General features: G+C 34.2%; 3 pseudogenes; 1 reads left to right on the top strand and 2 right to left on the bottom strand.

The window, feature by feature from the left end:
• Positions 1-3,209: 3,209 nt before the first annotated feature.
• Positions 3,210-6,795, bottom strand: LOC120136055 (annotated as a pseudogene).
• A 6,088-nt stretch (positions 6,796-12,883) lies between these two features.
• LOC120135205 lies at positions 12,884-14,999 on the bottom strand (annotated as a pseudogene).
• Positions 15,000-16,823: 1,824 nt separating this feature from the next.
• LOC120136500 lies at positions 16,824-20,261 on the top strand (annotated as a pseudogene).
• The last annotated feature ends 5,253 nt before the right edge of the window (positions 20,262-25,514 follow it).

Genomic DNA, 25,514 nt, shown 5'->3' with positions numbered 1-25,514 from the left:
CATTAAACAAATATATATATATATATATATATATATATATATATATATATATATATATATATATATATATATATATATATATATACAAACAAGGCGTGTGTTGCCCTCTCTGTCTCTGGATAAAGAGCAGAAGGATCTTTTGCAAGTCCTTGTAGGAAATCAGAATCCCACTTGAAGATTTAAGTGATTTGGTATAAAAAAAATTGGTAACTACAAACGAGAAAGTGAATTTCTTTAACTCAGTATATAGTTTTTTGTCAGGTTATTGGTAACATTACATAATCCAGGTGTTGGGAATCACGCTTTTTTTCCACTTCGTAAAGTTAAGATATACACTTATAGATTAAAGATAATAAAGAGAGCACAAGAGTATAATTCTCCAATTTGGAGATTCTTTCACAATACAAAATAATAGTAGGATTACAAGGATGTATTCACAAAATTTGACTCATACTCGGTGGTTCACTCAAGCTTCAGGATAAATACTTCCCAAGCTATCTCTCTTCTCTCTCAAAGAGGCTCTCTAACTCTCTAGTTTCTCTAGTTTCTCAAGCTTGGATTTCTTGGATTTTGGATGGTTAGGAATTAAGTCTCTCACCCCTATTTATACTACTCCGCCTCCACAATGAATGGTGGAGATTACTTACATCCAAGGGTGGAGATTAATTATCTAGAATGCTCCACACACTCTAGGAAGCTCTACACTCTTCTACTCCTTTCCATATTCTTCCATAAGATTCCACACATCTCCAAAATATTCTAGAGGATTCCACACTCTTCCATAAGCTTCTAAAGAGTTATACACTTCTATAGAGTTATCCGGAATGTTCTAGAAAATTCTACATTTCTCCATAAAGCTCTACAATTTTCTAGAACCTCTCCAATTAAGGAGAGATCCAACAAATCTCCCCCTCTCGACTTAATTGGGAGGTAGTAGCAAGCCGACACCTTGACAGCAATCTTCGAACTTCTTTGTCGTATTACCTTGGTCATCATGTTTGACCAATTCTCATCTGTGTGAACCTTGTCAAGATGTATTTGCTTTTCTTCGAGAACTTCTCGGATCCAATGATATCTAGTGTCTATTTGCTTTGTGCGGGAATGAAATGTTGAATTCTTTGCCAGATAAATTGCATTTGATTGTCGCACTTTAAGACATACATTTCTTGATCTATTCCCATATTCAACAACAAATTCTTCATCCACAACATCTCCTTGCAAGCTTCAGTAGCTGCGATGTACTCTGCCTCAGTAGTGGACAATGCAACACACTTTTGCAGCTTTGATTGCCACGAGACAGCTCCCCTGCAAAAGTAGTTAGGTATCCCGATGCTGATTTTCTTGAATCAATATCACCAACCAAGTATGCGTCTGTGTATCCTTTTAACACATGTTTTCTTTTTCCAAAGCATAAACACCTTTTGGAAGTTCCTCGTAGATATCGAAGGATCCATTTTGTTGCAATCCAATGTTCATTCCCTGGGTTGGCCAAGAAGCGACTCACGACTCCAACTACATAGGCGATATCTGGTCTTGTGCATATCATTGCATACATGAGATTGCCTACTATAGATGAGTATGAAATTCTCTTCATTTCCTCTATTTCGTTCTCACCTGTGAGACTCTGTTTCGAACTCAGCTTGAAGTGTCCAGCAAGTGGTGTGTTAACCAGCTTTGATTTGTGCATGTTGAATCTTACCAACACCTTCTCAATGTATCTCTCTTGGGATAGCCATAACAATCTCTTTGATCTATCACGAGTTATTCGCATCCCAAGGATTTGTTTAGCCGGTCCCAAATCTTTCATGCCGAAACTCTTGTTTAGTTCTTTCTTCAAAGTAACCATCTTCATGCGTTCTTGTCCAATAATTAACATATCGTCAACATATAACAAGAGTATGAGAAAGTCGCCACTTGCATACCTTTTCGTGAAGACACAATGATCACTTTCCATCTTTTTAAAATCATGTTCTGCCATGAAAGAGTCAAACTTTTTTTACCATTGCCTTGGTGCTTGCTTAAGCCCGTATAGACTCTTAGTCAGACGACACACTAGATTTTATTTGCCTGGAACTTTGAATCCCTTAGGCTGTGAGCTTGAACATGTCTCCATCATGAGCAACGTTATCCTCCATCTTGAACTGCATGAGCTAATTACGGCTACAGATGAACCTAACTCTGATACCACTGTTGGGAATCACAGTCTTTCTCGCTTCGTGAAGTTAAGATAGACACTTAGAGATTAAAGATAGTAAAGAGAGCGCAAGAGTATAATTCTCCAATTTGGAGATTCTTCCACAATACAAAAGAATAGTAGGATTACAAGGATATGTTCACAAAATTTGACTCACACTCGGTGGCTCACTCAAGCTTGAGGATAAAGACTTCCCAAGCTATCTCTCTTCTCTCTCAAAGAGACTATCTAACTCTCTAGTTTCTCAAGCTTGGATTTCTTGGATTTTGGATGGTTAGGAATGAAGTCTCTCACCCCTATTTATACTACTCCACCTCCACAATGAATGATGGAGATTACTTACATCCAAGGGTAAAGATTAATTATCTAGAATGCTCCACACACTCTAAGAAGCTCTACACTCTTCCACTCCCTTCAATATTCTTCCATACTCTTCCATAAAGTTACACACATTTCCAAAATATTCCAGAGGATTCCACACTCTTCCACAAGTTTCTAGAGAGTTATACACTTCTCTAGAGTTCTCCGGAATGTTCTAAAAAATTCTACACTTCTCCAGAAAGCTCTACAATTTTATAAAACCTCTCCAATTAAGGAGAGATCCCATGGCATGAAAAAAAGAGAACAGTGCTTTTGTTGATCATGTCCAAAACTCCAAATCCAAGTGAATTCTATCTAATCCTTAAATGCCATTTTCAAGTTTAAAACCAAGCTGTAAAAGAAAACACTGGTCTTTCTATGCATGTCAGCCAGTCATAGGTGGGAAAACAAGATGTTTTATATAGTTTTTTCTCTTTCATTCCAGAAAAGGAGATTTCAATCATTTTTTTCTCGCATGATACAAAGAGTGGGTTTTCCAATGGGATATCCACTTACTCGTTTTACATTTTGAAATCATTTGTTAAGTTAAAAAGGTTGAAGTTTTAATGTTTACAAACTCGTGTAAGCAACTTAATTAGTGCAGTGATGAACATCGGTGTTCAAAGATAACAGAAAATGTAATTCATATAAGGCATTTAAATTATCTACAGTTTTACACTCAATAGTATGTATTCAGCATATCATCAAACAAAACATTTGAGTGATGAAAATCATTTTAGTAACTTATAACTCGAAACCATGGGAAAATAAAAAGGAAACTAACCAAAATTCTGAACAAAGTCATGTTTAATTATATTATTAGAAAGCCTAAACAGTTGAAGGAAACTTTAGGGTTGAAACACAGGAAGTTATTTTGAAAGCGGATTGTAGAGTTTTGGATACGTCAGTTGAGGATGGCCGAGCCATGGGATCGCCGGCGGTGCAATGGAGAGCTAGGTTCATGGCTTCAACGATCTGGCTCTGGTTGACGTTGGATGCTTGGCCTGGCTTGATCATGGGATCAACCCACATATCAAGATGACAATCTGAGTAGCAGTAACGGGCCCATTCTACCATGCTTTGGTGTTGCTCCCGAAATTCATCATCGTCGGGGCTTTTCCCCGTTAATAATTCAATCAGAATGAGGCCAAATCCATAGATATCATTCTTTTCACTCATATCTTTGCCTTCTCTAGCTTCTGCCGACAGAGGAAAAATATGCCAGAAAACATGAGATAACATGCACGTGCATGGGTTCATACAAAATATTAATTAAATCTCAGTGATAAAAAGACTGCATTATGTTATGTCACGTACCTGGGGAGACGTACGCCGAAGATATGAAGGGCTTGTTCGCTATGGAAACCGGTCCAGGAAGGCTCAGCCATAACCGAGGTTCATCTTTTCCGTCGATGGTAACTCTCTCCGGTGACATGTCTCCGACGATTACAGTTGGCGAACAATAGGAATGCAAGAATCGTAGAGCTTTGGCAATCCCCGTAGCGACTTTTTGCCGCTTCTCCCAGGTTAAATTGTGAAGGGTTTCACTTAAGAGTTTCCCTTCTATGTACTGGTAAAACAAATATGCACCCTTGTCCGACCGACACGTTCCGATCAGATTAACAATGTTTGGATGCTGAAGCTTGCCGAGCCGTTTGATTTCAGACCAAAAAGTCGATGTAATAGTTGAGTTCACTTCCTTCATTTCTTTCACCACGAACGACTTACCTCTGCATATACCATTGACTTCTTTTGCAGGGAGTGTGATATCATCGACTGTAATCGACTTTGAAATGTTGGAATCAAAGAATTGAAATTCCCATATTCCATCTTCGTTTTCCACTCTTTTCGGCTTCAAATTGTTTCTTCGTCGAATGAATATGAAGCCAAAAGCAGCAACAACGAGCAAAACTAAAGCCACAAGAGGACAGATAACAAAGAAGAACCACCAATACCGATGATTAACCACTTTGCATGGTGGTAAACCGCTCGTTTCATCTCCTCCACAAAGATCATTACCAGCCACTGCGCTTGAATTTATAGCAAGAAAGGCTCCGGTAGACGGTAAATTACCCTGAAAATGGTTGTGAGAAATGTTCAATTGAATTAACGATTCCATTTTCCCCAACTGCAGTGGTACTTCACCTGATAATTGATTCTCCGACAAATCAAGATGACCAAGAACCAGCATATCAGCGAAACCTATGGGAATTCGACCACTGAGTTGGTTATGGCTTAAGTCTAGACTCACAAGCTTCTTGCATGAAGATAACTCCTCGGGGAGTTCACCGATCAGCTTGTTTCCACATAGGCTTAATTGCATTAACTCCGTTAAGCTTCCGAAACTACGTGGAATAGTACCAGAAAATCCGCTCCTCGACAGGTCCAAGACCTCAATCTTTTGGCTGCCGAATGAATGTGGCAACTTCCCAGAAAACCTGTTTCCTGCCAAGTTCAACATTTCAAGCGATGGCATGTCCCATTTTAGGTCTCCAACGTAACCGGAAAGATAGTTGTTCGATACATCCAAGAAGTACACGAGGTAGCTTCGTGAACTCTAAAGAAAATTCGCCCGCCAGACGATTGTTTTGAAGCCTTACTCGCTGCAAACTCGTGCAGGTGCTCAAATTTTGGGATGGAACCTTCGAGCAAATTTGAGAAAAGGATGAGCTTAAAAAGCCGACCCGAGCTGCAAAGTCCATCTGGTATCCGACCCGTGAGATTATTTGTGGAGAGATCGAGAATCGTGAGATTATTATGTCTTCCAAGACTTTCAGGAATTTCACCTGACAGTCTGTTGGACCAAAGCTGAAGCACTTGAAGACGAGGCAAAGCGGTCAAAGCCGTCGGGATTTTACCCGTAAAGCTGTTGCCGAAAAGATGTAGAATCTCCAAGTTTTGCAAGTGAATTACCAGTTCAGAGATCTCACCAGATAACAAATTATCACTAAGATCAGAGAGACCAGCTTTTTGAGTCCAAAAATGGAGTTTGGAATTGGACCTGTAAGCTTGTTTTGGTAAAGAAAAAGATACTGAAGATTGCTGAGATTTCCCAGGGATGATGGGATTTGGCCGGTGAGATTGTTGTAGACAAGATCAAGATGATTCAAGGAAGTTAACGTACCGATTTCTTCTGGAATTTGACCCGAAAGATTGTTGTAGCCGACGTATATCCACTTCAAGCTCTTCATTTTGCCTAGTTCATGTGGAATGGGGCCAATCAATTGGTTTGAAGCCAAAGTCAAGAACTGCAAATTTGTGATGTTTGATATCGAGGTTGGAATTTTTCCAACCAAAACATTCCCACCAAGATCGATATATTTTAGGCTGTAAAACGATCCGATTTCTAATGAGATTTTTCCGGAAAGCATGTTGTTTGAAAGATCCATTACCTCGAGGTCGGGAATGGAACCTTTCGGTATTTGACCTGTGAAATTATTGTTACTAAGGTTGAGAAACTGAAGCGATGAGGAAGATGAAGAAAACACATCCTCTGGAATTTCACCATACAGCTGATTGTTGGAGAGATTTAAGGTTTGGATAAAAGGCAAATGGAAGATCGTCGAGGAAACTAATTTCCCAGACAAATTTTTTGCAGAAAGATCAAGTCCGTCGACATGAGAGAGATTATTGCAAGTGACACCGTGCCACTGACAAAAAGTGGCAGATGAATCCCAGTTTGAGAGGAAACCAGAAGGATCTTGGATTGATGACTTGAAAGACAAAAGAAGCTCAAATTCTTCAGCATTATCGGACACGACAAAACTGAAAAACAAGAACATGAACATGAAAAACACTACAACAACAACTGCACTTGCTTGAACTCCTTTCTTTTCCATCTTTAGTTTGATATGATCTTAGATGATCTTTGATACAATTCCAGGGATCCCAAAGCTGCTTGGAACGGAAAAAATAAAGAATTAGTCAATACATGCATACATACATAAAGGAGGTAACAAAAACTTTACTTTATCACACAAAGGAGAGACTAGTTAATTAAAAGAACCTGCAAGAGAAACTTTCTGCCAAGAAAAAGAATTTAAATCCTAAACGACGATAAAATATGGGTGAAATGTGCAGCGAGGTACCTAAGTGTAATCATTAGATTACAGTATATATCAAAGATCGAATGGAATTATGTGGCAGAGAAGAAGAAATTAGGAATGGTATCAGAAAAAGGGTATATATCTTTGGTGTTTTCTTCTTGGTGACTATTGAAGTGAAGATGGTAGGGCGAGAGGTTGAGTGTATAAATAGATGGTGATGGGGAAATGGGCATTGAATTAACAAATAATTACAAGATTGCAACTTGACTTTGCCTTTGAAACATCAAACGGTTGAAAGTGAACACATGACATAAGATGGAAGGAAAAGAAAAGGCTCTGATTTTGTCGGATATTACCAACAACATGCTCTTTTGACTGAAACTGGGATTTCTGTAATCGTTGAAAAGCTTTGATAATTGTACTTAATTACCATTAACTAGAATGTGATTTAACTCTCTGACGCATGCTTCCCCCCCCCCCCCATTTTTTAATGAAATTTCATTGTTTGATAATAATTTATTCAGATTTGAGGTTTTTGAACATTATTATGAAGTGTAATTCTGATGTTTGATGAAAGTAAAACTATGTTTTTCAGTCATGTTTAGTGGGATATTATTAGCAGTAATCCATCCTTTCCTGGTCAAAAAGAAGAAGAAAAAAAGCTTTGGAAAACAGAAATATAATGAATTAGCATTGAGCAACCAGGTTAACGTGGACAAAGATTATTACAACTGAGTTTTGATGTATTTAATGAAACTCAAAGCTAATATATATATATAATCAGCCATGCAAAGTGGTTTACGAGCCTACAGCAGTCAGTATGAAGCAGCACTTAACTGCTTTCTTTTGATTATATATATATATATATATATATATATCAAAGTTTGTCAGAAGAAATCATTAACTGAGACATTCTCCTCTTCACCGATCAGTTTTGTGCCAACAGTTGCATTGTATATTGCATTAAGTGTGAATGAAGAAGGAAACAAGGGAAAAGAGGCCTGGAGTTGAAGAAAAGTAGTAATGGTTTTGAATCGGAAGTTGTAACTGTAAGAGTGAATAGAAACGCAGAAAGTGGCAGAGAAAAGAAAAGGGAGATCAGTACTCATCAATGGTTTACGTTAAAGCAGAATTTTTCAACCCCTTTCGTTTGGACTGACTGTTTACATCATTGTCTTGATTCTCCTCCCTCTCTCTTATCCCCCCACAAAAAGAAGGAAAAGGACATACCCTTTTTAGAGTGTAAAAGCAAAGAGAAAGAACTTACAAATATCATAAACCTGTATAAATTTATAACATATGAACTGATTATTATGTCCAAATGTATAATATTTGAAGTATGATTATAGGGATTGTAGCATTGAGAGTTGCAGATAATTTTTTATTTTTTAAAATGAGAGTTACAGATAAGAATATAGAGCATAGTGGGCACAGGAGCAGAGGAACTGGATGGAAAGAACGGGAGAAAATAAAGTAGGGGTGTGTTGACGTTACAGTAAGGCAGTGCTGTTTCTCTTCTCAGGCTCTGTTAAGGGGCTTTTAAGGAAGACCCCCCATTTATTTCTCGAAGGAATATACAGTGTGTTGTCGTTTTCATACCCCCGCCATCACCTTGCATGCTTTGCTTTCTTTTTTTTCTCTCCATTTTCTATCTTCATCCTATTTTTTCAATTACTTGGATATTTTAGTAACTAATATTATATTTTTAACATTAACTCATTGATTAAAAAAAATGTTATATTTTTATATTCTTTAATTCAAGCAGTTGTATCTATAAAGTATGTATGCATTATCAATAATTAAATAAAACTATAAACTAATATTATCTTATAATCACCTTACACTACTAAAAAACATTAGACTTTAAATTTGATGTTATTAAAAAATATATGCATTAGATACTATCTCAATTTATATTTAATAATTAAATTATATTTTATTATAATTTTAAGAGTTGAAAATTATTTGATAATTAAAGATAAAAATATTATCAATAAAATTTTAAGAGTTGAAAATTTTATTATAAAGTGGATGGGAATCCCACATTCCCATGTTTGGTTGGCCGGGAATCTCATTCTCGGTAATGTTTTATTACCAATGGTAGATTTTTTTAGATATATTACCGGGAATGTCATTACCTCCCTTCCCTTAGGTATTGTAACATTACCGGCATTTTGGACTAAAATGCCCTTAAATTTTTATTTTTTTTCAAAAATATCCTTCTGTCATTGAATAATAAAAATTCTACGAAGGTTAAATTACAAATTTATCTTTAAATTATTTTAGATTTACAAAAGAAAATCTATAATTAAAATTTTATATGAAGTTCAGGGGTTAAAAAAAATTTACCCTTTCATTAAACCTTTTATATATTTTTAATTTTGTAAAAAAAAATTATATAAATATTATGAATTTAATTTTTTAAAGAAAATATATAAATATTTTACAATTTTTAATATTATACAAATATATAATAAGGACAATTTGGTCAAATATACATTCCAATAATATTTTATTCCTTTAACCAAACACGATAATCTTACATTCCTGCTAAACCAACCAAACACAAAATACAACATTCCTAGTAATCATATTCCCTGGTAATCTTTTATTCCCAGGTAATCTTACATTCCCACTGATAATCTTACATTCCGTGAATCAAACACACCCTTAGTGTTTAGAATAATGCGAGTAAATTATTTTGGAGATATATAATCCTTTTGTGATTTCTATAATTTGCAGGGTTGATGTTATATTGATAAATCTTGTAGCGACTTATTGATTCTCTTCTTTCGTTGTGATAGAAAAAATAAAATCACATTAAATCTTATCTCTTACGCGTGTCTCAATATATTTGAATGATTCGTTGAGTGGATAATTTTTTATATAAAAAACCACCTTACTTAATTCTATGTTATTTTCAACAACAAAAAAACGAAGTAAAAGAATCTATAAAGTGTTCTCAGTGATTAAAGAGAGTTTTATTCTCTCTTGAGATCTTGGGTTCGAGCAATTACGTCTATAAAGTATTTGTGCCTTGTTATAATTAAAAAATTAACAAATATTATCTTATAATCATATCATACTATTTAAAAATAGAAATAAAAATAACTTTAGGATAAAATATAATGCAATGTAATCTGGTCAGATTATCCAATAAAAAAATTAAAAAATAATGCATGAAAAAAATATTTTAAAAGATCATGCACAATTATTTTGATGCATCGGGTTTGAGTCGAAGTAATACATTTGGATATAGTTTTAAATTTTAATATTTTATAATTATAAAAATTTAATATGCATTTTTAGAATCATTTATTATTATTTAAAATTCAAATTTGAAACAAATTAATTTGAAAATTTAATCACATTTTTAAATCAATCAAGATCAGTTAAATTAGATTAATATAATCAAATTAATTTGATTCGATCAGTTTAACTGATTTAACCATGTATTAATTAAGTTGTCTTTTTTCTTATAACACAAGTGATATTTTTTTAACAATTGAAAATGCTATATGTAATCATCTAGCTAATGCTTTCAAAGATGCCTAATCCAGTTCAATATTCTCTTTGTAAGATGGCATTAAAAAGTTGATTTATGCCAACGTGTTGTAAAGCGCATTAAAAACAATAAATTATATTTAGTGCCTTCGTTCTGTATTTTGTATTTTTACAGTTTCTTTCATCCATTCCTTAATTTTTTTTTATCCAATTCATCCATTAATGAAGCATGCATGGCGTGGGGCCGACCCGTATCCCTCGAATAAGGGTCTGAGCCATCTTTTGAAAATTTTGCTTTAGGGTTTGGTCTTAGTGACCCAGAGAGTAATCAATAAGTTGGAAACTTAATAAACATATATTACTTTGGCTACTGACGGGGACTTGTATATCCCACTTTCTTTTTTAAAGAATGAATTTTCTGATCAACGGATTTCGGGAGCAAAGGGTCCACTCGGATTATAACGTGCGATTGTTGGATTGGCGATGAGCCAAATTGAGGGTCACACGGAAGCTGAAAACCACTTCCATAACACTCTATATTCCAATTCTTCTTTAAAATTCCTTCTCCATTCAAAAAAGGAGAAAATTATATTGAAATTATAATTCATCCTTTTAACTTTGCACATGAAGCCCACTTGAGAATCTGTAAATCTTTATTTGATCATATTAATAAAATCATATCTTGTTAGAGTTTACAATCTAAATCTATTTAGTTCAACTTAAAAGTTTGCGATGTAACTTTTTTGATAAAAGAAATAAATTAAAAAAAAAATAAGATCTACGGTAGAAATTAATTTTAGAAAACCGGTTTTGAATTTGTTTATAAATCAAAAGTACGTATACTATATAAATGAGTAAATTTTTGGAGAAGAATGTAGGGGTGTTAAGTGTTTTGCGATGCTAGTAGTTAATAATGTCACGCTCCCCTATATGAGTGTTAATGAAGATTTAAGCTACCAACCTTGTCTCCTCAATCATCTAGCTTTAGCAACAGTATTTACAACGTAAAAAAGAAACACTTACGGATGCTTTACTCCATCTTTTATTCGTGGAGTTTTCATTCCTAGGGTTTATGCATGAAAGGGATAGGCTTAAAGGAATGTCCAATCAAATAACTGAAAAATTCAAACTATTTTTAGAAAGGTAGGTCCATCATTCACGCTTTTAAACCCTAAAGTTGAGTCTATCGCACGTGTGATGTTCACGTTCCATGTGAGATTTTGCACCTACTAAGCCTCATTTCGGTTAACTTTGGACCATAATTTTGGGGTTTGAGGATGGGGGACCATCCACCAATTATAGAGCCCAATCATGAATACGATTCCTCCTTCCTATACTACACTCGGGTCCGCGGCCCACTTAAATAGTATTAGTCAATTTTAAATTTAAATGTTTCAAGTATTTTTCGACTTTTCGTTCAATATAAGTGTTTGATATTTTCTCTCTTATTCTTTTAAGTATCTACATCATAATGGCCTTTAAAATATCATATATGACATCATCACACGTGTTATGTTTATAAAAAATTTCAATTTTTTTTTGAAAAACTTAAAAGAATTCGAATTCTTGAATAATAATAAAGTATTTAATTATTATTTTGTTTTAACAATTTACTACTAAAATCCTTGAAAGAATAATGAATTTTGTTTCAATCATTTAAAATGGTGGTGACTTGGTCGGATCTAAGGGGAAGACGAAGCAAATGCTTTATACTGTAAAATTTCGAGTATAAAGCATTTTAGAAATTTACTGGATTGTAATGATAATAAAGACGACGAGTGATCACACTAAGTGAATGATCACGGCTGGATGGTTGATCGCTATCGATGGTAAAGGACGGTGATAAAAAATAAAGGAACTTGGAATTAATTTTTTATAATTCTGAGTTTTTTAAATGAGAAAAAGTTAGGATTTTTCATAAAAAAATATTTATAGTTTTAAGTTTTTTATTTTAAATAATTTTTTAAAATTTTGTAAGCGCAACATATGTTATATAACATATAACAAATTAAAAATACTTTTACGATGTACGACGAGATCAAAGTTGAGATAAATTATTTAGATAAGATAAATTTTAAATTTTAACATTGTTTTTAAGTTAAAAATTCATCCATGTATAATTGGAATTTGTCGATTAATTTATTTGATATCTATTTTTGTAACATCTAACAAACTAAAAGTTAAACCACATTTTTAATAATTATAAAAAAAAACAAATTACCTACTCGGTCTGGATTGGACCAAAGTGACAAGGTTAAGCCCATTTGTGTTGTGCCATATGTTTATTGATGATGGCCCAGATAATTGTCAGATGTTCGGTTCCGTTTGAAATGGCGCTGTTTCGAGCTAGAGATTTGTCGATTAAGCTTAAACACAATCCTTGCTTATGGTGGTAGTGATGTATTGCATGGATCCTTAATTTGATCATGTTGTTGGAGACAATGTAGGTTGTTATCTGTATTTCTCTTAATGTTTTATAAGACGCTTCATAGTCCACTTTACTCAAATTTCCCTAAATAAGATGAAAGTCATGAACCTTATCTAACATTAATATTTAAAGCCAATTTTATCCCTTTTTTTCTAACCACCTTTAAAAATAAAATAAAATCATTTAAGTTATTGAATTTAATTAATAATTTTAGGATTTTATTTTTTATAAACATATTTATATGCAATTGCTTGTATATTAGCATTTTATATAATATATAGTAACATTTTTTACTTAAAATAATGATTAGTCCCAGAGAAAAAAACCAATATGTTTGTCCACTGAGGTATTCTGACCTACCTGACCATCTTTATGATTTTTTCACCTCGGGCTGGCTACTTGGGCATTTTGAGCCCACAACGCACATGAAATACCAGAAGATCAGTATTGGTAGGGTTTGAAGGAAATACCATTCCTTTACTCTTAATCGAGCCAGTATGAAGAAGAAAAATTGCTTGCCTCTGAGTTGTCATGATTATATCGGATCAAAAAGAGACACCTACACCCTCGTATGTCGTGCATTTTCCAATCAATCTTTACAACGTGAGCATCATAGTAAACTGATTGGTCTCTCCTCTCCTAAATTCCGGCAATGAAACGCAAATTAACATAGAGATGGAAGATTATTGAGAGATTTAAGAACAATGAGTGCATATATTAATCACCTGCAACCACAACACGAGATTTCCAATGGCCACCTTATTACATTCAGAATGCTCTCGTACTGCCTTCTTTGCATTAACCCATTCATCATCCTCAGCCCCATATCCAACAAATCTGACCTGAACTTCCTTCAACAAATAATACATTTTATCAAATGACTTAAATATTAGGCCCAGTAAGATACAGTGAATGCAATAATATGATCTGACTACTTACAACTTCACCAGAACTTAGAAATCGGTGAGTGAGAAATATATCAACATCATACCTGCGCATCAAAATAAACTCAACCCAAGATTCTCACGACATAACAGAATAAATGCACGTGTATTCCAACAGTTAATATTTCAATAGAAAAGCCTGGACAATTGTTCTTTCCAATGATTTATATTCATTTGCTTACCATGCTCCATCTTTAGATGACTTTGCCTCGAATTTTAGTTCAGATAGATCAGGGGTCTTTTCTCTAGCTTGTGAAGCCACTCCTAAAGAGAGGGAAAAAGTTAGCAAAGGCAAAACATACTTTCTCTAGAACACACAAGGGGAGGTACAGTTCCATATTTAATACTTTTCCATGATTTCTAGATCATAAAGCAGAGGCAGACACAGCCAAGAAAACAGTTTTAGAATTCTGCACCAGTCAATATGGATGGTAGTGAACTCGTGCTTAAAATAGACACTCTTAATCTATACTGGTAAAAGTTCTACATTACAAGAAAGAGAAAGTAAGAACTACGACAGTAAAGGTCACTTCACGACTTCAGATGTGTTGTGCAAGAACGAAAAAAGTGCAAATTTGTGATTATGATGATTACACAGGTAAATGCAATTAAAATAAATCTTAATATTGTATGAACATTTGGTTATATTTTATATAACTATTTATGCAAAAACAAAGGTCTCAAGCCATATACTCAATGTTCCCGAAATGAGGTAGCAAATTGAACTAAAACCTGTATATTACAACAACCAGATATCCAAATTTCAACCATTTCTTTGTTCAAATTCCATAATGGACACACCTTTAAAAATTTGAGAAGTTTGATCTCCATTGTTTAGAGGGCAAGTTTCAGCAGGCATTGGAGACTGATTTTCAGGTAAATCGGTAAAGGAACTTTGGATGCGCTTTCTTGTTGTCTGGCTGAGAACCAGCTTTGTACCTAAGAAACAATAATGAAATTAGTGATCAAAGGAGATATCCTAAACTATACAACATCAACGAGATAAGAACCAGCTTTGTACCTAAGAAACAATAATGAAATTAGCGATCAAAGGAGATATCCTAAACTATACAACATCAACGAGATAACCAAATTGAAATTAAAGAGAAGAAACAATAAGATATTAATGAAGTAAAGAAAGACCTCAGTCCATTTACAATGGGTTTGCCTGCACGACCTGAGGATGAACTGCAAAGACAACATGTATATAAGTCCAAGTTGATTCATTTCTTTAATCTAAAATGGCGAGAGAGAGGGAAAAATTACAAAATTGTCCATGAAAATGAAACTAACCTGAAACTTTTTGCAATTTTTTTGACAAAACTCCTTACTCTGCAGCTGCTCCCTTGATTCGCTAACAATTTCTCCGTCTTCTCAATCTGTACATAAAGACGTATCAGAAAGGGCATATACATGTTTCATAATCCCATAGCCCAATAGCTTAGTAGAAACCATCTCAATCTGTACATAAAGAGCGAAATATAAGAGAATCAATCCAAACTATAGCAGACGCAAACTAAAATCAAGATAAGAGCTCTAACTTCACATATTTCATAAATCACAAACAACATTAAACCGTATTTACGTTGACCTGAAGCAGGAATATAGGATAATATATCAAAGACGATACATTAAGAAATATATAGAAAATTTTCGATATAGATAAATATAAATATATGTAAAAAGAAACTCATAACACCATTAGTTCTAGACCCCACAGGCTGATAACCGACCAAACAAAAAATGCCACTCAAAATAGAAAAAGAAGTTTTTAAACGTCGGCTTTCGTAAATCCAGAGAAGACCAGTCTGTGTCTTGAGCGCAGACGATCCATTAAACACTCCACAAATAGGTCATTTTTCTTTAAAAAGTAAAAGATAAAAGAAACTTCAGCGATTCAGCAAGCTCTGAATTTGTATAATCTGGAAAACCCTAATGGCTAAAGTGTTGGGAGTTTCACTGACTCTGAGTCTTGCAGGGGGAATGCCAGTTTAAGCGCCTTTGGAATTTCGATTCAATATAGGTTTATTAAAAAATAAAATAAAAGAAAAAGGAAAAAGAATAAGGAAATATATATCTAAAAAATTAATTAGAAAAATATGTTTATTTCAAACAATAATTATTATAATAGTCTTTAATTGTTGATGATTTTGATAAAATTATTTTTATGAGATAAAAAATTGATATATTGAGATCATTAATAATTATGGATGATTTTATTAAGATAGTGAACACTTTTTAGTATAACAAAAATATAAAATAAATAATGACTTTAAATTGAATTTTTCATTTCATGCTAATGACAAAAGTAAATAATATACCAAATAAAAAATTTATCAGATCATATGACTTAGGAGAAACTTTTGTATACAATAAATTAATGTGTTTATTGGTTTTTATTTGATATCTTCACTCATTCCTCATTGGATGGTTTTGTTAATACTATTATTAAGATATTTACTAAATAAATCAAAATTTTATTTACAATAAGTATTAAATATATATATATATATATTGATTAACCTGGGATAAACATAATATAATATTTATTTAAATTATTTTTAACCATTTAACATTAAACGTTCACATCTCTAACATTTATGGTACTCGAATCCTAGACTTTAATAAACAATTCCTTTAAAAAATTATGAACTTTAAAAAGTATGCTAATCTTGTAGTTAAAATTATTAACTTTAAAATAATACTCACATGTTTTTTTCCTAAAAAAACCGCTATTCCAATACTTGAGTTGTAATGTATAGTCTAACCATTTTTCATATATGTATAAAAATTTATATTAATAAAAAATATTGAATTGTTAATGTAAAATAATTAAATAAAAAGCTAAGTTACGAGAAAACAGCCATGTCGGTCTTAGAAGCCGAACGAAGGAATACCGTTATCGTAGCGTCCTCCCTCTACAATCGCGGGAAACAAACAGAAAAAAAAAAAAAAATTAAAACAGCATGCAAGGGTTTTACTATTTCTCTCCAGATTAGGAAAAAGCGATAAATATATTGCGTTTTATTTTCATAGCAGCAGTCAGTCGTTTCCCACGTTCCTCCTTTCCTTGCTAAAAGGATGCTTTCATGAAATGGAAACCACTATTACTACCTATTACCAGCATTTATTTAATTTTAATCATTGTATTTTCCCTCGTTGCAAGTTAGTTCCTTTTTTGGCGTTGACATTTTCTTTCAAACAAAATTAAAATTAAACGAAAAGAAAGAAATTTATCCTAGGATCTTCCTTTTGAACACGAATTGATACTCGTTTTGCTTTCATGGGTTTTGCTTTGCTTTTACTATTACTATAGAAAAGGTTTGGTTTTTGCCTTTCGAATCATCATGGCTGGTGGTGTTGAGGATAGTGTCACATTGGATCAGCCTATCACTCCATGGACTATCTCTGTTGCTAGGTGAGAATTTCAATGTTAATCTGATTTCTGAAAAGACAAAGATCATAGCTTTCTTGATCTTTGCACATAAGATTTTTGGCTATCGACTCAAGCTAGATCTTTTTACTGGTGTTGTAGTGGGTATTCTTTGATGCGTGATCCACGTCACAACAAAGGGCATGCCTTCACTGAGAAAGAGAGAGATGCACATTACCTGCGTGGCCTTCTTCCTCCTGCTGTTCTCAGTCAGGAGCTTCGGGAGAAGAAGATGATGGATATCATTCGCCAATACACGGTTCCTTTGCATCGATACTTGGCAATGATAGATCTTCAGGTGAACTTTTCATGCCTTCAGTTCCCCACAATGGTAGATCTTTTCTTTTTCTGTCACTATTACTACCCATCGAATCCTTATTTACCAATGTTGCATTTGGCAGGAGAGGAATGAACGACTTTTCTACAAGCTTCTCATTGATAACGTGGAGGAACTGCTCCCAGTTGTGCACACTCCAACAGTTGGTGAGGCTTGCCAAAAATTTGGCAGCATTTTCAAGCAGCCTCAGGGTATTTACATCAGTCTGAAAGAGAAGTATGTAGTATTTTCACTGTGTCCTTTGTGTTGAAGTAGAATTACAAATACCAATAACCAAGCGTCACAATCTATCAGGGGGAAGATTCTTGAAATTGAAAAACTGGCCTGAGAGAACAGTTCAAGTCATTGTTGTGAATGATGGTAAGCGTATTTTGGGACTTGGGGATCTTGGTTGCCAGGTATTTGATATCTGTTTTCGAAGCTGCAGTCGAAACATCGATCGTTTCTCTCTTTCTCATAGATAAACTTAATGATCAATGTTCTGATTGTTTTCAGGGAATGGGAATACCTATAGTATAACTTTCTCTATACACAGCTCTCGGTGGAGTCTGACCCTCACTAGTATGTATCGCTAGAACCAGTTGATTTCATATCACCCTTTGAAAAAATGGTTACGGTAGTGCAATACATGGTAGTATCCTAATGGCATATATGATTTCTTTATAATTCAGGCTTCCTTCAGCTTAACCATATAGTATAAATCCTTTCCTAAATCAACTGATTATTCACAATCTTCATTCAATTCTTTTGCGGTGCTTGCCTATTACTATCGATGTTGGGACAAACAATGAGAAGTTGTTAAATGACGAATTTTACATCGGACTCAGGCAAAAGAGGGAAACTGGAAAGGTTTGGCGATTTTCCTTTGCATCTATATGTTTCCATTAAGCCAAAATATGTTATGTCATAAATGTACATCCTTGCCTGAACTACCAAATTACATCAGTTTCCATGGTGCAGGAATATGCTGACCTGCTACAAGAGTTCATGTATGCAGTTAGACATAATTATGGAGAGGAAGTTCTAATACAGGTAATCATCAGCTCATCCTCATCTCAGGCCTTTGCTGTTGGACTTTTACATGCTCTGTTCTCCTAATAAAGCTAAGTCTGATTTTCAGTTCAAAGATTTTGCAAACCACAATGCATTTGAACTGTTGGCAAGATACAGTTCTACTCATCTTGTTTTCAACGACGATATACAGGTAATATTCTTAACTAGAATCCCATCTTCTGTTTTCTTCAATGGTGGTGAAACTAGTTTAGTTTTGAGAAATATTCTCTCATACAACAACTCTTCTGTAATGATAGGGTACAGCATCTGCGGTTCTGGCTGGGCTTCTTTCAGCCCTGAGATTACTTGGTGGAACTCTTGCGGACCATACATTCTTGTTCCTGGGTGCTGGTGAGGTAAAGCTCAATTAACAAAATGCCAAAAAGGGAACTGAACTTTCCTATGCAATATTTGCTTCTTATCTCGCATGAACAATGTCTTAATTGTGTTTCTTTTTGGTTGTCGGTAGGCTGGAACTGGTATAGCTGACCTGATAGCTCTTGAGATTTCAGAGCATGTAACAATCTTCCAATGCTAATTATTTGTGTCCTCAGGAAAGGTTTATGGATAAACATATACTATCTCTTGACAGAACAGAAAACCGATAGAGGAGAACCGCAATAAGATTTGGCTTGTAGACTCAAAGGTAATATGAATTTCATAGGAACCATCTTGTATAAAATGATGCTAGATCTTCTTTTCTTGAACTGGAATATATTTACAACCATCTTTTTCTTCACTGTGATGATGTTGAATCATGTGGCAAGGAACAAGACTCCAAGAAACCTTGGGCTCATGAGCATAAACCTGTCACGGAACTCATAAATGCTGTCAATGTGTGCAACTTGTCGTGAATTATTCATAGAGATTCTTCAAAATGAAATGTTTTGTCTTTCTTTTTATTTCTTCTCGCCTTTATCTTTAATTAACCAGGCAATCAAGCCAACTATCTTGATTGGAACATCTGGTGTAGGAAAACAATTCACAAAGGAGGTTGAGGCCATAGCGTCATTGAATAAGGTTCTTTATCTCTCTCATTCTCTCTTTGAGGTCATCTGAACTGGTGTGTTTTAGACTAATTCTAAAGGCTGACTGATTTGCAGACACCTCTTATCATGGCCCTATCGAACTCTACATCACGAGATGAGTGTACGGCAGAAGAAGCATATACATGGAGTGAGGTATATGACATGCAAAGATGCCTTGTAGCATGGAACTTTTTACGCATTCAAGTAAATTACTAATAAAACTCTGCAGGGTCGTGCAATCTTTGCCAGCCATTTGATCCCTTCGAATATGATGGGAAAATCTTTGTGCCTATCCAGGTTTTGCTTTCTTCCTGTACTTGAAGCATATTAGAGTTTGGGAAAATTTAATTGCACCCACGCATTTTCTTAAGACTAACTTCCAAATCGTTGAGACCTTGTGTAATGTGATTCAGGCAAACAATTCTTATATTTTCCCTGGATTTGGTTTGGGTTTGATAATTTCTGGTTCAATTCGAGTACGTGATGCCATGCTTTCGGAGGCCTGTAAGAGCATCAACCCAATTCCTCAAACTAAGCATTTGGTCTGTTGCTATACATGAAAATGGTGAACAACTGCAACCTAAAAGTCTTCTCTTTTTCCCCCTTGTGACAGCCAAAGCTTTGGCTTCACAAGTGGCCGAGGAACACTTCGAAAAAGGAATGATTTATCCACCATTCAAGAATATTCGAAACATATCTGCTAATATTGCTGCTAAGGTTGCTACCAAGGCATATGAACTCGGTGAGTTCCAGCCTTAAAACTGACATTTTTATGTGTTTAAGCTCGTAAAATCACAGTCCTCCATATTCATCAATTTACATTGTTTGATGGTTGCTAATACTAGGTCTGGCTTCGAATCTTCCTCAGCCCGAGGATCTCGTTAAATATGCTGAGAAATGCATGTACAGCACGGTCTTCAGAAGCTACCTTTGAAATTTTGTAGCAATATTATTTTAGCCCTTAAATCCTTCTTTATATTCTCTCCAATTTTCCTTTATTGTTTATCCCTCCAATTCGAAGGAAATATTGGTTCTTTTTGGTGAGCAAAATACTGTTAATTTCTAGCCTTCTTCTATGTTTGGAAACATTCCGTCCTTTATTTATTTATTTATTTATATATTTATGTACTTTCTTTTTTTTGAAAAAATCCGAGTTAGTGTTACCTTGTCTTTGAGTTACTAATTTTTAGCCTTCGAAGGATTGTTTCTTGTAAGCTTCATCATTATTAGAAGCAAAATTGTCATTGCATGTAGTGTTCATCGTGTCCATGGTTGGATTCTTATCAGCAATGGGTACAATGATAGAAGAGCGAATATTGATCCTTGCAGTGAAAGTCGAAATCAGCAATTCATATCATCATCCACTACCACCTGTCTCATATAGCCTTTCCTTTTAACAAAAAGAGAAGATGTTATCAAGCATCTATAAAAGACCATTTGAGGGAGACAATGAGAGGTCCATGCCCCTGTAAAAAACCCATTCACCATGAGGCAAAGGAATAAAGCTCAACTCTCTTCATTCTCTTAACTTTTAGCTAACAGCTTCATAGTGGAGATGGAGAAAGAAAGATACTTGACAAGGACCACTGTCTGCTGGTGTAATGTTCTCATTCCAATCATTAACATTGTTTCGTTCTCTTCTTGAGTAATTCCAAGGAGTTCAAGTTGTCGGCAAAGTGCATACCTAGATGATGATTTTCTTCAACTCATATGAACGAATAGATTGAATATATGGATATGGTTATTTGGTATTTTTTACTGAAGTTGCAGAAAATGTAAAAGAACGAATGAGGGGATTATTACAGTAATATTTACGCATAAGATGAGCTTTAGGCAATTTTGTTTTATGTTCGTAATTTGGTGCTTCCAACTAAAATACAAATTTCATTGCCTGCTTTTACTTTTTAGCGTTAGAATGCTTTTGTGAGCCGTAGCTGAAGTAGATTGGGTGAATGTCTCAGGAAAGGCGGGTTAATATACGGTTAATATACAGTATTACCGGATACATTAAAATGTATTTAATAAATTCGGTTTAGCGGTACCTATTATGTTGACAACTAATAATGTTTTAGGTAGAAAATATGAAAAACTATTAAAAAATTTGGTAACCGGTAAACTTTGGTTATCGGTAAGTATCTATCCTTTTTATAAAAGTGTCCATACTTTTAACATATCAAGTAAATTTTACCGGTTTTGTCATAATGAATCTGGTTTTGTCATATTTTTTACCTGTTATATTGTAAATTATCTATCCTTTTTATAAAAGTGTCCATACTTATTTCACTGTGAAAATATATTTATTATTATCTTTAGTTAATATTGTTAAATTTAAAATCTAAATAATATTTTATAAAATATCAAAACAATAAATAATTTTTTGTGTAAATGAAATTATTAATTAATATTGTAGGTGGAAAACATGAAACACTATTAAAAAATTGAAACATAAATTACATAACTTTCAAAAAAGTATATATCATTTTATAAAAGTGTCCATACTTATTTCACTGTTGAAAACACATTTTATTATATTTGGTTAATATTGTTAAATTTAAATTCTAAATAATATTTTATAAAATATCAAAACAATCAAATAAAATTTTGTGTAAATTAAATTATTAAATTAATATTGTAGGTGGAAAACATGAAACACTATTAAATAAATTGAAACATAAATTACATAACTTTAAAAGCAGTTTTAAATCCTAAAAAGTGTCGATACTTTTAAAAAAATATCGATCCAAAACGATATACCAGGTAAAATATGATAAAACCGGTAACAAAATGATAAAACCGGTAAATTTAAAAGTGTCGATACGTTATATAAGGATCGACACTTTGTGAATTTAAAAGAGAAGCAGTTATAGCGCCTATAATGTGTCGATACTTTAAAAAAAATATCGATCCACAACGATATAACAGGTAAAAATATGATAAAACCGGTATCAAATGATAAAACCGGTAAAATGATACCGGATATATTGAAAGTGTCGATACTTTCGTAAGTACGTGTAATAAATTATCGACACTTTCAAAGAATAGGTAATTATCCTTTCGAAAGTATCGACACCTGACATAAAAGTATCGACACTTTTGTATTTGTATCGATTAAATATAAATAACATATCCGATGAAAATATAAAGGCCATAGCTAAATATCCTCTGAAAAAAGATAGAACAGACGAGTTTTTGAAATCGAAGAGTAATTGTTGCTGCATTTCAGAAGGCGTTTCTAAAGCGAAGTTTGTTTGTTTGTTGCTGCAGTCGAATCGAAAAGTATGTTGTCGAAACCCTAATTTTTTATTATTATAGTAATCGCGATAGGGTTTTTTATGTGTTGTTTGGGGTTTTGGAGTAAGGAAGCATTTGGGACCGATTGCAGGTAGAAATAGATATTCAAGGAAAAATATAAATGTCGATACTTTTATTAAATATTATAGGTAGAAAATGATATTATAGGTTGTATAAATGTGCCGACACATTTTGGTGTGGCCATTCAAATTCTTTTGAAGAAAACCGTTTTACCACAAGAGTAGTTATCTATATTTGTATATTGAAAAGTGTATGTAACAAAATAATTTGATTTGCGTAAACTGATATATGAAGGAAAATGGAGTCAATGGGTTGGAAAATTGTTGGTGGAGCAGATGACTTTGAAATTGAGGCCGAGACTCGAAAGCAACCAAAGGGTGGATATATGTACTTCTAGTAAGTATCAATGTCTTTTTGTTATTATTATTGAAATGGTAATTGGATTAAAGTATCGATAAACTTTAAATTGATTACAAATTTTAAATGTTAACAGTATGGCCGAATGCAAAAGGATGAAGGGAGATGGCACACAGAGCGGTTCGGTATGTAAAATGAAATTGACATTGAGTAGTATTAGTATTTAGTGTTAATGTATTGATTAAGAAACGTTTATGTTTAATATTAGGTGAAAAAAGATGTGAGGACCAAATGGAATTCAATGAGTGATGCTGAAAAGGAACCTTACATCACACAGTCAAGGAATGATAGTAAAGAATACAAAGAACGGAGGAAAGCACATGAAAATAAGGTATTCATTAAACTTGTAAATACGTTGATACAAAATATATAAGAACTATAACATTATATATTGTTAAAAAATATAGGAAGTGTCGACAAGATGCAGCATTAAAAGGGTGAATTTATTAATTAAACACCTTAAGGAGAATGGTCAGTTGAATGTGCTGGGAGAAATAGGTTTTGGATCGTTGATCGGAGTAAGGGATCGACCTATTCGGAGGGAATTGTGTCGATCCTTGATGGCACAATTTGACGTCAGTCAATGTATGGCTAAGTATGGTGATTATTCATTCCCTCTGGGGGTATCGACTGCTGCAGCCGTATTGGGGGTACAAAACAAGGCAAAGTGTTATAGAAGTCTGTAGGAGTAAGAACTGGAAAGCACTTGCCTCCAAATATGGTTTGAATCATAAGGTGACATATGCTGAATTTGAAGAGGATATCAAAAGTGGATCTTACTGGGGGGATGAGCTGAAGGCCCGAGTTCTATTGTACCTTGTCGGGATATTTCTTTGTCCAACGGGTGATACGTCAACGAACAAGGAATATATGAAGCTCATTTGCGATGAAGGCTTGAAGGGTGAATTCAATTGGGCTGAATATATCCATTCGAGATTGATTGAATCAATAATCACCTTTAAAAAGGGCAGCCAGAGATACCTCAAAGGGTGCATAGCAATCTTAGAGGTAAATGAGTTGAATCACTTTTTGTGTTTTATATAAAATATAAATTTTATTATAAATGCAGGTTGCACTGTTCGATTTTTGGTCGGGCTGTGAGGCAGTGCCGGCTTATGAAAGAACCGGAGTGGCACGCATCCGTGCATGGGGAAGGAAGAGGTGGTTAGAGTGATGGTGAAGTTGAAGTTGGATAGAGGGAAGAAGCAAGAAATGGTAATAAATGTAATTAAATAATATTAAGAATATAATCAATGTCTTAATATTGTAATTTAATTTGAAGGTTATTGGCAAGGATGTAGAGGAGGCAGTGGAGGCAGAGGAGAAGAAATGAGGGATGGTTGTATTGGGGGATGACGGTGAGTGGGACGACGGTGAAGCAAAACAGAGTAACTTCGACATTTTGATGTCTGAATTGGCTGATATCAAAAAAATCCAATTTGAAATCATGCAAAGACAATCAAGAGTCGAAGAGAAACTTGATCAAGTCGTAGAGAAACTCGAGAGAGTCGAAGATACACTCGAGAGGCATAAGGGGGTAGTGGAAGGAAAAATAGATGGAGTGGTGAAAGAAGTAGAGGTGTTGAGGGGTGAAGTGGTGAAAGAAGTTGGGGTGTTAAGGGGTGATATTAAGATGGTGACGAGAGAAAAATTTGAGGGAGTGGTGAAGGAGGTTGTGGATTTGAGGAGTGAACTTACGGGGGTGAAGGGGGTGGTTGATAAATACTCGGATGAAGGAGCTCAATTGAAGGGTGAAATAAAAGAGATGTAGAGCTATGTAGAAAAAAGTACGATGAACTGAAAAATATGAAGAAAAAGAGGGAGGAGGAAGAAGAAGAGATGGAAGAAATGAGGAGGAAGGAAGTCGATGTCATTTATACACCGGAGAGTGTTATAGCAGCAGTTTTGGATTCGGAATGTCCTGCACCCCAGAAGAAGAAGCAGAAGGTAAGTTTAATAAAAGAATACTTAATTTGATTTTTATTATGTTGTTGTGACAAAAATTTGTATGCAAAATTGTAGGTTGAAAAAGCGGATATTCCAAGCGGAATTGATGACATCGAAGTTGCAATTTGTGATTATTTATGGAATAGCGAGTTAGAATCGGGGTAAGTGAAATATATTGTTTTGTGAGTGATATTTAAATATTTCATGACAACATATTAATCCTAATGATTCATACAGATATTCTGTAATCTCAATGGGAAATCAATTCGCTACTGTATACGACGTTGCAATGTTGAAGCCTACGGAATGGGTTGGCGGTGTGGTAAGTAGAAAGTAGAAAATGTTAAAACTTATTGAATATGTTCTGATTGTGTAATTAATTTTGTTAGGTTATCGATTTGCTCGCCTGGACCATATGCTACGATTCTCAAAAGTCACTCCGGAGGTTTGGCTACCTTCCATACCTCTTAGTGGTGAGTTAAATTAATAAATATTGAAAAGTAGTGTTATA

This window comes from Hibiscus syriacus, unplaced genomic scaffold (assembly GCF_006381635.1).
Source record: "Hibiscus syriacus cultivar Baekdansim isolate YM2019G1 unplaced genomic scaffold, ASM638163v2 tig00001825_pilon, whole genome shotgun sequence".
In the NCBI taxonomy this organism is placed as follows: Eukaryota; Viridiplantae; Streptophyta; class Magnoliopsida; order Malvales; family Malvaceae; genus Hibiscus; species Hibiscus syriacus.
The sequence above is the reverse complement of the archived record's forward strand: the minus strand, read 5'-3'. Positions and strand labels throughout refer to the sequence as shown.